Source organism: Convolutriloba macropyga, unplaced genomic scaffold (assembly GCF_964194025.1).
Source record: "Convolutriloba macropyga unplaced genomic scaffold, txConMacr16.3 SCAFFOLD_2063, whole genome shotgun sequence".
Classification (NCBI taxonomy): Eukaryota; Metazoa; Xenacoelomorpha; order Acoela; family Convolutidae; genus Convolutriloba; species Convolutriloba macropyga.
In genome coordinates, this window is record NW_027452589.1 from 668 (window position 1) to 11222 (window position 10555).

Genomic DNA, 10555 nt, shown 5'->3' on the forward strand with positions numbered 1-10555 from the left:
CTTTCTTTCCCAAAGTTTATCGAAAAAAAAATGGAGAAAAAAACCATTTCATAATTTCAAAGCTGGGATGAACAAGTTCGTTGCAGTTAAATGATCGCGTAGTCAAATGAAAAAGGTTGTAAATGTAGAAATTGATCCATGTAAAACTGAAAATTGTTAATTTCCAGACAGATTGCCTTCAAGCAAGATTTCATGAAATCTCATAGTTTCAAATTTGAGAAATTTGTTAGGAAGTGATACTATGTTCAGTATTTTCACAAAAATAAATTTTATCGTAGGTTTTCTTTGTAAACGAAAGGTTTGCTTTGTAAATGAATATAAAATTAAACCAATGATCATCGTCCCGTTTTAAATTTGTCAAGCTAATTTTTCTCAACGTGTTTTCATATTCCATCGTTTAGAAGTCAACAATTTTCAGCAAAATTCAAAAATGTTCTTCCTTGCATCACAAACTTGAAGAAACGCATCATGAAAATTTCACGCAAAAGTTGTGCATTTTACCATTAGAGCAGCCACTACGAAGGCATGAATGTTATACATGTCCTAGTTATTAGAAAACTCTTTTGAGAATAATTGGGAAGAAGAATTATGTTTTAGGAAAGCTCAGCTCGCTTGCAACACTCAGTATTTTTATTGCAGTTTTCGAAGAATTTTGTTACAGAGAAGCAAATGGTAAATGACTTAGATTTTTTTGATAGGTAAAAAGCACTTCAGGACTCACAAATTTTAGATGAAAAGTTCTGCGATAGTATCAAGTCTTAGAATGTAGTGCAGTATAATAGATTTATTACAATGCGTCAATTTATTTTAATCACATCTCTTTCAGTTATGAGTTCTTCTGCCAGAATTTTCTGAGAAGAAAGAATTCAAAATTTTTTTTGAAGATTCTTTTTTTTTTATTTTTCAATTTTAAAAACTTTCTGTCAAGTGTGGTCAACTTTTATTGACGTGTATGAGTTTAATTAGAGCCGATGGAAAACTCAATCTTGAACCACCTGCTCTTACTTATCATCTCTAAGTTTTAAAATTTTTAAGAAGTTAGGCAGCTTACTTGATTCTGAAGTCATTTTAGTTTCTTCATATGACAAGTTCAGCATTCTCAAGTTCTCATACAAAAATACATATTATTCGTCTACAAATTTGTTTGCAAAAGGCATTGTCATCAAAAACTAAAAACAAATTAAAGACCTCGGTTTAATTTTTAAGTCCAGCATGACTTGGAATTATCACCTCAAAATAGCCATAAAGAAAGGATTACAAAAACTGAATCTTTTAAGAAGAGTTGTACCCCGCAACACAAAAGAAACTATCAAATGCACATTGGTGAAAACATATATATTCTCTGCGGTCTTTTATGCGTCAAATGTCTGGAACCCAGGACAACAGTATCTTCAACGCTTGGAAAGACTGCAGAGATCATGTTTAAAATGGATAACTTGCCGTTCAGTTTTGGGTGACAAACAATACGTTGAGAGCCTAATTCGAAATCGCTTGTTGCCAGTCAGTTATTTTCTAGTTCCTAACGACCTAATTCTGCTTAACAAGATTTTAGTGGGCTTGAATTCTGTGAATGCCTCAGACCACTGGTCAATAACTTTTGATTGTCCAAAGACCAAATCAAGTGACAATTTTTTTTATCGAAGCCAGAAAAACAATTCGTATACGTTCTGAAGATTATTACTTTAATAGAATGGCCCGATTGAATAATTCTTTGTCTCAACTTAACTATTCACCACACAAAAATCCATGTCAGTTTCGAAGAGAAGTGAAGAGCTTTTTGTGAGGGGGAAGTGAAGGGGAGAAGTGAAGGGAAGGCAGTGAAAAGATTCAAAAATAAAGTTACCCTTCAGGATGGAAACTTTTCGAGAAATTATAATTACTGAAACTTGATTTCTCCCCTAATCTGGGGACTAACAAGCTGGTTGTAACCATTTTTGGTTTTATTCTTTATTATTATTATTATTATTATTATTATTATTATTTTTATTATTATTATTATTATTATTATTATTATTATTATTAATATTATTACCATTATTATTATTATTATTATTATTATTATTATTATTATTATTATTATTATTATTATTATTATTGTTATTATTATTATTATTATTATTTTAATGAATCTGGAAAAAACTTTGTATAGAATGAGCGTAAACGTTCATCAACATAAAAGAAGTTAACAATTTTGATCGCACTTTTATTTAAATTAAGCATTTTCTGTGGAAACCATCATATAAATTGAAGCCTAATAAACTTTTGACCAATGCTAATAATCAATTACTCTAATGAAACCCCACATTTAAAAACACTTGGTTCTAAATGTTGAGTTTGACGGGTTTATGGTTTTTCAACAATAACCTGAATTTTATGAGTTCAGTGCGTAAATTTTGTGAACAACTTTTTTTTAGTATATATGACCGGACCTAAAGAACTGCCACAGATTTCCTTTATTTCAATTCAAAGAAACTTCATTTCAGAAACACAAGGAATAAGCTATAGACACTATACTACTGCCATTAATATATACATATTTTACATTATATATATATATGTATATGTATTATATATATATATATATATATATATATATATATATAAATATATATATACATAAATATATATATATATATATATATATATATATATATATATATATATATATTTATATATTCATATATTTATATATATATATATATATATATATATATACATGTGCGTGTGTGTATATCTATCTATCTATCCATCTGTCTATCTATCTATCTATCTATCTATCTATCTATCTATCTATCTATCTATCTATCTATCTATCTATCTATATACTGCATATGTATATATCTATCTATCTATATATATATATATATATATATATATACATATATATATATATATATATATATATATATATATATGTATGTATATATATATATATATATATATATATATATATATATATGTATATATATATGTATATATATATATAGTTTAAAACTTTCTGGTTAAATTTTCTTTTTGTTGTCATCAATATTTTGTTTCTATTGTTTATTAAGCTCAATGGCCAAATAAATGGCAGAAAATAAAAAAAGTCGAGTGGGTGGTAATTGATTTATTAATAACCTCCTATCGTTGCTTCTTTTCGCTTCAGTTAACTTTCAATTGGATTCTTCTTTAAGATTATAAACCCCCAACGACTGGGGCCAAAGTTTTTGTAGAAGGTCTTTTTTGAATTTATGTTTTTAGAGGAAAAACCATGACCTAAAATAAAAAACATATGCTGCCATTTTTCATTAATAGCTCTTGATTACAGTTGCAACAAATTGTTAAAAAAGCAAAAAAAATCCTGAAAAACCAGCCAACAGGCTTTCTTTCCCAAAGTTTATCAAAAAAAATGGAGAAAAAACCATTTCATAATTTCAAAGCTGGGATGAACAAGTTCGTTGTGGTTGAATGATCGCGTAGTCAATTGAAAAAGTTTGTAAAAGTAGAAAATGGTCCATATAAAACTGAAACTTTTTAATTTCCCGACAGATTGCCTTCAAACAAGATTTCATGAAATGGAATCTCATATTTTCAAATTTGAGAAACTTTTTAGGAAGTGATACTATGTTAAGTATTTTGACAAAAATAAATTTTATCGTAGGTTTTCTTTGTTATCAAAATAAAATTAAACCAATGTTCAAAGTCCCATTTTAAATTTGTCAAGCTAATTTTTGTCCACGTGTTCTCATATTCCATCGTTTAGGAGTCAACAATTTTCAGCAAAATTCAAAAATGTTCTTCCTTGCATCACAAACTTGAAGAAACGCATCATGAAAATTTCACGCAGAAATTTGTGCATTTTACCATTTGAGCAGCCACTACGAAGGCATGAATGTTATACATGTCCTAGTTATTAGAAAAATTTTTTATCTGCAACTCTTTTGAGAATAATTGGGAAGAAGAATTATGTTTTAGGAAAGCTCAGCTCGCTTGCAACACTCAGTATTTTTATTGCAGTTTTCGAAGAATTTTGTTACAGAGAAGCAAATGGTAAATGACTTAGATTTTTTTGATAGGTAAAAAGCACTTCAGGACTCACAAATTTTAGATGAAAAGTTCTGCGATAGTATCGAAACTTGTCTTAGAATGTAGTGCAGTATAATAGATTTATTACAATGCGTCAATTTATTTTAATCACATCTTTTTCAGTTATGAGTTCTTCTGCCAGAATTTTCTGAGAAGAAAGAATTCAAAATTTTTTTTGAAGATTCTTATTTTTTATTTTTCAATTTTAAAGACTTTTTCTGTCAAGTGTGGTCAACTTTTATTGACGTGTATGAGTTTTAATTAGAGCCGATGAAAAACTCAATCTTGAACCACCTGCTCTTACTTATCATCTCTAAGTTTTAAAATTTTTAAGAAATTAGGCAGCTTACTTGATTCTGAAGTCATTTTAGTTTCTTCATATAACAAGTTCAGCATTCTCAAGTTCTCATGCAAAAATACATATTATTCGTCTACAAATTTGTTTGCAAAAGGCATTGTCATCAAAAACGAAAAACAAATTAAAGACCTCGGTTTAATTTTTAAGTCCAGCATGACTTGGAATTATCACCTCAAAATAGCCATAAAGAAAGGATTACAAAAACTGAATCTTTTAAGAAGAGTTGTACCCCGCAACACAAAAGAAACTATCAAATGCACATTGGTGAAAACATATATATTCTCTGCGGTCTTTTATGCGTCAAATGTCTGGAACCCAGGACAACAGTATCTTCAACGCTTGGAAAAACTGCAGAGATAATGTTTAAAATGGATAACTTGCCGTTCAGTTTTGGGTGACAAACAATACGTTGAGAGCCTAATTCGAAATCGCTTGTTGCCAGTCAGTTATTTTCTAGTTCCTAACGACCTAATTCTGCTTAACAAGATTTTAGTGGGCATAACTTCTGTGAATGCCTCAGACCACTGGTCAATAACTTTTGATTGTCCAAAGACCAGATCAAGTGAAAATTTTTTTATCGAAGCCAGAAAAACATTTCGTATACGTTCTGAAGATAATTATTTTAATAGAGTGGCCCGATTGAATAATTTTTTGTCTCAACTTAACAGTTTTTATAACTATTCACCACACAAAAATCCATGTCAGTTTCGAAGAGAAGTGAAGAGCTTTTTGTGAAGGGGAAGTGAAGGGGAGAAGTGAAGGGGAGGCAGTGAAAAGATTCAAATATAAAAGTTACCCTTCAGCATGGAAACTTTTCGAGAAATTTTAATTACTGAAACTTGATTTCTCCCCTAATCTGGGGACTACCAAGCTGGTTGTAACCATGTTTGGTTGAATTCATTATTATTATTATTATTATTATTATTATTATTAATATTATTATTATTATGATTATTATTATTATTATTATTATTATTATTATCATTTTTATTATTTTTATTATTATTATTATTATTATTATCATTTTTATTATTTTTATTATTATTATTATTATTATTATTATTATTATTATTATTATTATTGTTTTAATGAATCTGGAAAAAAACCTTGTTCTAGGCAAAACTTTTTTCCGTGTTTTCTTACAACTCTTGAGAAATGGGAGGAAGGGTCAATTTTGCTAATTGTTTGGGGGTTCAAGGCTGTCTGTTTTCAAAATGCAATGTTATCTGCAATATCTGATTCATGCCATAAAGGGGGAGATCTCTATTTTCAAGTTTGTTTATTATTTTGTCTCTTTACCGGAAATCAAACTCAACGTTCTAACTATCAATTGATTGTAAAGATTTGGGCAAATCGAACAAAGAGCAAACAGGTTTGAACATGGCTGTCGAGAGGCGAAAAAATTAGCAATGCCCTTCTATGATTCTTCATTTTCGTTCACTACTATATCATTTGCGAGTCGAGGAAAAAAGGACAATAAGTGTGCTTGAAGCCAATTTTAGCTTACACGCTTGGTTGTTAGAACCTTCCAAGAAACGTCTAGCCCCCTCCCCAAATCGGACTGAGTGCCTTAGAATCCACACCAGACTTTGAGGGAACGGTCGTTGCTATTGATCCATTATTGTTGTTTAATGAAAGTTGGCAAATAATAGTCATTGATGAATTTCCTCCAAAACTGGTCAATAATAGTCCTTGAGTTTCTTTTGTTGATTTTCGTTTGATAGAGAGCAGATATTCATCTTCCAGATAGCTGCAAGAGTTGTTCATGAGCTCTTGAGTTTTTCTCTATTTCCTTACACTTACCATATGCGCCTCAGATCAAGTTATCAAAGAGAAGCTTGTTAAGGAATTATAAAGTCTTTGTGTGTAAAAAGCTTCTTCGTGTCTGTCTGGTCTGCTATTTTTTAAACAATTAAAAATTTTGGATGAGGTTAGTTTTAACTATTATCAGTTGTGAGGGGTCAAAGGAGATGATTCGTCTTGATCCTAGAAGGAGGAGAAGCAACTTTTTGCACGGACTTCCTGAACGTCCTTTTGTTTGTCCATGCAATTCAGCAGATTCCTCTCCAGAAAACCAGCCAACGTGAAGTCGTGTAAGGACCTTCAACAATTCATGGACCAGTTATGGAGGAAACTGATAAATGACTATTATTTGCCAAGTTTCATTAAACATCAGAAATGGATAAATAGCAACGACAGTTCCCTCAAAGTCTGATGTGGATTCTAAGGCACTCAGTCCGATTTGGCCCCTGGGGAGGGTGCTAGATGTTTCTTGGAGGTTGCTAACAACCAAGCGTGTAAGCTAAAATTGGCTTAAAGCACACTTATTGTCCTTGTTTCCTCGTCTCGCAAATGGTTTTCTTATTCGATTTTATTTCCGTTTTTTCCGTTCAATTTTTAAGGTTCAATTTTTGGTTTAGGCCCAATTGTTTGTTTATATTGTTTTGGAATTATCTATGGTCTCGTCTGAATAATTTTTACTCTATAATATTCCCGACAAAATGTTTCTCTCGGTTGTTCCCCCCTGCAGTACAATGCCCGTGCGACATGAGGAAATCAAAAACCGTCACGCAAGAAATAGCGTCACGCAAGAAATAGCGATCTGGGAGCGATATAGGAGCTCGTCTTATGTCATCGTGGTTTTTAGAATAAAACAGATTTGATTTGGATCTAGATTTTCCGGTTCAAAGAACCATTGTTTTTTGTTTTTAAATATTGTGGCCAGGTGAAGTGTTTTTTTTCTCGTGACTTTCTGGCAAGACACAATAAATGCGATTGTTGATTATTTTGAAATCATTGTTTTTAGTAAAAATTTTTGAGTTTGGTTCCGAAATCATTTTTTTCTGTAGTTTCTTAAGAGTCTGAGTAATTAAAATTCTCATTGACTGTATTATCGGATTGAACGAAGTTTTTCAATGATTAGCATTGGTTGCTAATGAAAGTTTATTAAAAAAGGACGCTAATAAAGATTTAAAGATATTTAAGTGAATTTTGAATTATTACAGTTGTTGTCGTTATTTGTGTTATCTTGCCCTTTAATATCTATTATGAAAATCTCCATATGTCATAAATGGGGCAGATCTGAATCCAAACTTCCTTTTCAATTGATAAGGAATCCTAAAAGAGTGGTCGCTGTTTACTTTTGTATGAATTTTAAGAATTGCAGAATTTTGCCTCTATTTGGTTTTTGATTCAATTGGGTATTTTTTGGTCGACTTGTAAATTATTCTCCTTAACAGGAGTCTCTAATTGCTTTAAAATAGGTTGTATCTGTTTAGTTTATCGTTTTTAGAACCAAATTGTTTCGGAATTTGAAACTTACACTGGATTTTCACTGATCTGTATTTATCCAGTATGTAAATTTAAATGATCTGGTAACTACTTTGTCAGAGTACGCTTTTGGTAAGTTCCAAAATCAATCTTCGCATAACTAACTCAAGACTCAGCCTGTAATTTTTAGCTTGTGTGACCTCAAATTTTTGTTCCGAATTCAGATTCATCAGTGAGAGCAGACTTCATTTCTTACTTATGCAATCTCCCGTAACTCTAGTAAATATCAATTTACTCTAATAAAGATTTTCAGAAACTTAAGTGAATTTTGAGTTAGGACAGTTTTTGTCGTTATTTATGTTGTCTTGTCCTTTACTATCAGTTTTTTGCTGAAGGTCATTCGAACCTTTTAGAACGCTCGCTTGCAACACTCAGTATTTTTATTGCAGTTTTCGAAGAATTTTGTTACAGAGAAGCAAATGGTAAATGACTTAGATTTTTTTGATAGGTAAAAAGCACTTCAGGACTCACAAATTTTAGATGAAAAGTTCTGCGATGGTATCAAAACTTGTCTTAGAATGTAGTGCAGTATAATAGATTTATTACAATGCGTCAATTTATTTTAATCACATCTTTTTCAGTTATGAGTTCTTCTGCCAGAATTTTCTGTGAAGAAAGAATTCAAAATTTTTTTTGAAGATTCTTATTTTTTATTTTTCAATTTTAAAGACTTTTTCTGTCAAGTGTGGTCAACTTTTATTGACGTGTATGAGTTTAATTAGAGCCGATGGAAAACTCAATCTTGAACCACCTGCTCTTACTTATCATCTCTAAGTTTTAAAATTTTTAAGAAATTAGGCAGCTTACTTGATTCTGAAGTCATTTTAGTTTCTTCATATAACAAGTTCAGCATTCTCAAGTTTTCTCATGCAAAAATACATATTATTCGTCTACAAATTTGTTTGCAAAAGGCATTGTCATCAAAAACGAAAAACAAATTAAAGACCTCGGTTTAATTTTTAAGTCCAGCATGACTTGGAATTATCACCTCAAAATAGCCATAAAGAAAGGATTACAAAAACTGAATCTTTTAAGAAGAGTTGTACCCCGCAACACAAAAGAAACTATCAAATGCACATTGGTGAAAACATATATATTCTCTGCGGTCTTTTATGCGTCAAATGTCTGGAACCCAGGACAACAGTATCTTCAACGCTTGGAAAAACTGCAGAGATCATGTTTAAAATGGATAACTTGCCGTTCAGTTTTGGGTGACAAACAATACGTTGAGAGCCTAATTCGAAATCGCTTGTTGCCAGTCAGTTATTTTCTAGTTCCTAACGACCTAATTCTGCTTAACAAGATTTTAGTGGGCATAACTTCTGTGAATGCCTCAGACCACTGGTCAATAACTTTTGATTGTCCAAAGACCAGATCAAGTGAAAATTTTTTTATCGAAGCCAGAAAAACATTTCGTATACGTTCTGAAGATAATTACTTTAATAGAGTGGCCCGATTGAATAATTTTTTGTCTCAACTTAACAGTTTTTATAACTATTCACCACACAAAAATCCATGTCAGTTTCGAAGAGAAGTGAAGAGCTTTTTTTAAGGGGAAGTGAAGGGGAGAAGTGAAGGGGAGGCAGTGAAAAGATTCAAATATAAAAATTACCCTTCAGCATGGAAACTTTTCGAGAAATTTTAATTACTGAAACTCGATTTCTCCCCTAATCTGGGGACTACCAAGCTGGTTGTAACCATGTTTGGTTGAATTCATTATTATTATTATTATTATTATTATTATTATTATTATTATTATTATTATTATTATTATTATTAATATTATTATTATTATGATTATTATTATTATTATTATTATTATTATTATTATTATTATTATCATTTTTATTATTTTTATTATTATTATTATTATTATTATCATTTTTATTATTTTTATTATTATTATTATTATTATTATTATTATTATTATTGTTTTAATGAATCTGGAAAAAAACCTTGTTCTAGGCAAAACTTTTTTCCGTGTTTTCTTACAACTCTTGAGAAATGGGAGGAAGGGTCAATTTTGCTAATTGTTTGGGGGTTCAAGGCTGTCTGTTTTCAAAATGCAATGTTATCTGCAATATCTGATTCATGCCATAAAGGGGGAGATCTCTATTTTCAAGTTTGTTTATTATTTTGTCTCTTTACCGGAAATCAAACTCAACGTTCTAACTATCAATTGATTGTAAAGATTTGGGCAAATCGAACAAAGAGCAAACAGGTTTGAACATGGCTGTCGAGAGGCGAAAAAATTAGCAATGCCCTTCTATGATTCTTCATTTTCGTTCACTACTATATCATTTGCGAGTCGAGGAAAAAAGGACAATAAGTGTGCTTGAAGCCAATTTTAGCTTACACGCTTGGTTGTTTGAACCTTCCAAGAAACGTCTAGCCCCCTCCCCAAATCGGACTGAGTGCCTTAGAATCCACACCAGACTTTGAGGGAACGGTCGTTGCTATTGATCCATTATTGTTGTTTAATGAAAGTTGGCAAATAATAGTCATTGATGAATTTCCTCCAAAACTGGTCAATAATAGTCCTTGAGTTTCTTTTGTTGATTTTCGTTTGATAGAGAGCAGATATTCATCTTCCAGATAGCTGCAAGAGTTGTTCATGAGCTCTTGAGTTTTTCTCTATTTCCTTACACTTACCATATGCGCCTCAGATCAAGTTATCAAAGAGAAGCTTGTTAAGGAATTATAAAGTCTTTGTGTGTAAAAAGCTTCTTCGTGTCTGTCTGGTCTGCTATTTTTTAAACAATTAAAAATTTTGGATGAGGTTAGTTTTAACTATTATCA